The sequence below is a fragment of the Mus pahari genome, chromosome X, assembly GCF_900095145.1.
Source record: "Mus pahari chromosome X, PAHARI_EIJ_v1.1, whole genome shotgun sequence".
NCBI lineage: Eukaryota > Metazoa > Chordata > Mammalia > Rodentia > Muridae > Mus > Mus pahari.
Window position 1 is genome coordinate 110,578,451 of NC_034613.1, and position 4,624 is coordinate 110,583,074.

A 4,624-nucleotide genomic window follows, 5' to 3' on the forward strand; every position below is an offset into this window, starting at 1 on the left:
ATATGTTGTTTATTATTTCATAAAGAATTTGAGTTAAAGGAGCAAAGTGCAACAGATTAATTTTGAAAATGTAAGCAATCAGTTAACATATATTGGCTAAATTACCAATGTAAATATATGATATAAAATTAGGGATATAGGGGTCTATTTTTTTTCAAACTTCTCCAGCTTCCAAATCATTCCACCTTGTTTTTGTTAATTTCTATTTCCTTACATGTTGTATTTAGGTTTTTCACTTTGAATGGGTATTGTAAAGCTTGCCATAGGAAGATACAAGGATAAGGTGATGAGCGAAGTCTTCAATGGGGCTTATCCCAGCAGGATGCTTTACTAGCCCTTGACTGTACAATGATGATTAGAGCATTTTACATTTCTCTCCTGTCTGTCTGTGATTACAAACTAGCAATTTGAGGAGCTATTAATCATGAGGGATCCAACTAATAATTCAACTTACTTTGTACGGTGACTGAAAAAATGGACTCTACTCAATTGCTTTCTTTTGATTGTCCCCTGTCACAATCAAGTTGTTATGTATAATAAAGTAATGAAAAGATTGCCATAAACAATCAGTAATCTGTGAAAACATGCTGGCATTGTAAACAAACTTGACTGTTGCTTTCTATTTAAGTGCAGAATAAGAAAGAACTCAATAAAGGCTTCCATTTAATTATTGTTATACTTTTGAGAATATAGTTCCTAATTCATTTTGTTTCATACAAACATATACTTCATATAACTGCTACCTTTCTCATGGTCAGTAACTGAGTCCCTTTTAATTTTACTTATCAAATAAGAACTTTCATTTTAAAATGCAATTTTATTTGCCTTTTTTTGCACTGTGATATAAAAAATTCCTTTTAGCTGCTTTAATTTCCTTGCAGTCATTATAACAATTGGACTTTATTTAAAATTAAAAGAAATTTCTTCTTAAAACCCAACATATATACAAACTAAATAATTTTGAATGTGCAGGGGCCCCAGGAATCTTTTTTCTCCATTGATTTAATATTAAATAAATATTTCCTGAGTTCTATTTCATATAAATATGATATAATTAAGTTATTGAAATTAAAAGGAACTTCAGTAGACATATTAGTCACAAATAAAATAACCAACTTAACATATTTTAGGCAATTTTAGTTTGTAGTTAAATATATATGGATATAAATATTTTGTCTATCCATCTATAACTACTTAGTCTTCTATATTCTCACACATGTACCTATGTATATACATATTTACACATTTCTCTGTCCTTGTATATATCTGTAATGGTGACTATATTTCTTCTTGTCCATGGTGAAAAATACTTTGTTATAAAGATCTGTCCAGCTCTTAAATTGCATAGCTATAATATCGAGGAATTTCCATATCCTTTTCCCTCTGAAGGAAAAGCTGTAGTTTCCCAGAAGAGGTATACTTGGCAGCATTCTCAAATTCCTGTTGAGCCCCGTTCTTCATGGCACCCTCCTGGAGTAAAGTATGAGATTATGCTCCATAAGGTTCAGGCCTTGAGGCAGAGAAATGAAGCACAGCACTAGACTGGATGGGTTGGTTACATAATGTCATGTGGCACTGGAGGAAATTGCCAGGGCTGGTTTGGCAGAGGCCATCAAAGATGTCCTAACAGGAGCTGGTTGGGGTGGCCTGAGTGTGGTAGGATGAGCTGAATGGGAGTAACTACCTACAGGATAAGCTGCTGTGGCCCTGTTTGAAGCCAGGGAGAGAGGCTTTTTTAAATCAGGTCTCCTTTGAGGCTTGTTCAGGGTTGGGAAAGGCAGAGGTACTAACCTGACTTGCTCAGGTGGGGCAGTTCATACTGGGATCAAGATGGACATTGCCATGAGTACTGCTCTCTGCTCTCTGCTTCTTGCCTGGGTTTTTTCAGAACCCTGACCCCATGTAGCATATCCAGCAGTTCTGGGATGTCTGGGCCTAGTGCAGGATCTTTGTTGTTGCTGAATGTTTTCAGATCACCTTAGAAGAAGATGCCAGGTTTCTTCTCACCCTTCTTCCCCAGTGTGTGAAAGACCTGCGTGGACTCCAGCATCTACATACTGAGGTGGGTTCAAGACCTTTTAAAGTTGTTGTGGCTGAGCTCAGGTGGATTCCTCTTCCTCTTGGTCTTGGGGATGGTGGGCTTCTCTTCTGTTTTTACTCTGTTCCTTGACCTCTTAAGTTCCTCTGTATCTTGGAGTTGTTCTCTGGCCCACTTTGCCTTTCTTGCCCCCTGTCCTCTAGCTCTGCTGTGCCTGCTGGGGTTGCTTTGGGAGCCCTGTCCTTCAAATGCTTTGGGATGTTGTCAATAGCCCCTTCTCTGTCCCCAGTACTTCCCACAGCCCCCTCTACCTCTACAAGGTCCTGGCACTGAATTTTGGCTCAAGGAACTCTATAAAAGAGTTTGGACTCTTTATGGTCATGCTTCCTCACCTGGTTGGAGGGGCTGCTGATAACTTCAGTTTTCATGGGCTTGCACCTTGTCTTTGTCTGTGAGGGTAATGAAGAGTTGGGAAAGGTGGATATCTGCCTCCAATGTAAAGGCGTCTTCAAAGTCAATGCTGGATCACATTTCATTCTCCAGTGCTCCTGGTTCTTCTAGACCCAGACTGATGCCTCCCAAATTGGCATTGTCAGAGTAGGCATCTGCCTTAGGACCCCAGCAGGAGCCTGAGGGGTTTTGAAGCTACACTTTTATTATTTTTACCTTGATGAGACAAAAAAAGAAAAACTGTTAGGTTTCAGGAATATGCATAGGAGTTAGTATACATGTAATGAGTATTGTGCTACCAATAAGTTGAGAAACCATGTTCATTGAATGTGGTCAGAAACAGTTTGACTCTCTTGTCCCAATTAAGATTTCTCTTTTCCAAAAGAAAAGTTTTAGTCTTTGAGACACCCCCTCATTATTTATCAGTCAACATCTGATCCTCTTGCCAGCCTCTTCAGTTCAGGAATTACATTGCAGATCTGTACCATCATGTGTCTCTCAGATCTATTATTTGTTTGTTTGTTGTTTGGCTTGGTGTTTGTTTGTTTGTTTGATGAATGGATTCTCTGTGTGGCCCTGGCTGTCCTGGAACTCACTCAAGACCAGGAAGGATAGCCTCAAACTCAGAAATCCACCTGCCCTCCAAGTACTGGGATTAAAGGTGTGCACCACCACTGCCCTGCTCTGTTTTTTTTTGTTTTTTTGGTTTTTTGTTTTTAATATATATAATAGCAGACACATCTTTGATTTCCAAAACAATGTCCCCAATCACTTTTAATTTTTAATAACAGAACCAATACTTATTTATATCCTTTTTTCTAGGAAGGAATGAGACTAAAGAAACGAAAATTTCATGTGAGCTCATGATTTCTTTGAAACTCAGTTTCTTCATGATGTCTATTGGAACACCGACAAAGTCAAGCCAACTAACTAATCATGAGTCCCAGGAGTAAACAGGTCTATGTTTCTACATCCCATTCTACTTAAGATGAAACCGAGTTCCTTAGAAAGTTTTGGGTTTGAAGACGACAAAATACAATGGAATATTTAAAAAAAAATAGAGTATTGTTTGAAAAGGATATCTTCAAATAACTGCATGAAGATGTGATAGTCACATCAAAGAAAAGCTTGTATTGGCCATATTTGTATTAATTTCAGTATAACAAGTGTAACCAAGGCAGTATGTCAGCCATTTACAGTTTGACATCTGTGAATTCCGTTAGTTCCATACTCGATTTTTTCATCAGACTATTTTTTACATGGTATTTATTTTTTATAAGTTCTTTGTGTATTTTAGACACTAATACAGCTGGCAAAGATATTCTCCCATTCTGTAGACAGCCTCTTCAATTGACAGATGATGTCCTTTACCATATGGAAGCTTGTAGTTTTATGATACCCCATTTACCAATTGTTGGTCTTAGTTCCTGAGCTACCATAGTCCTTTTCCAAAAGTCGTTGCTTCTGTCTCTATGGTTAATTGAATGTTTTGTTTTGTTTTTTTTTACAATATACAATGATTTCTAAAGTTGTTGGAAAATACAAGTTGATAGATTTTTAAAAGTATTACCCTAAAGATAAACTACAGATTCCAAAGAGGAAATGTAACTTTAGTATGTATAAAATTAGGGTTAAAATAGGGATTTTCACACTTAGGTATAAGTTAAAAATTTTTGACAGGAACACTATAAATCCACAAATATGATATATAAATATTATTTCCTTTAGAAAGTTATTTGTGTAAGATTTTTTTGCCTAATAGATATTTTGTCTAGGAGAATTTTTCATTTTTATAAATAACTTTATAAGAAAATAATATTGAATCATATGTGTGGATTCATATTATAGGTAAAACACAATGGAGAATGCACAAAGAATAAGATATATGCTGTATTGCAGAAAACACAGGCAATTTTAGAAGACATTACTAACATACCCATTAAACTTTAAGATACATAAATGGATGTTCACTTTGTCATATTAAAACAGTATTATATTACTTATACTCATATATATATATATATATATATATATATATATATATATATGGATCAGTATATATATGTGTGTGCATATATATGAATATATATGAATCTGTATATATACATATATATATATATATATATATATATATAT

At 35.4% G+C, this 4,624-nt stretch overlaps 1 pseudogene; it reads right to left on the bottom strand.

Moving 5' to 3' along the window:
- Positions 1-1,565: 1,565 nt before the first annotated feature.
- LOC110314481 lies at positions 1,566-3,927 on the bottom strand (annotated as a pseudogene).
- Between the last annotated feature and the right edge of the window lie 697 nt (positions 3,928-4,624).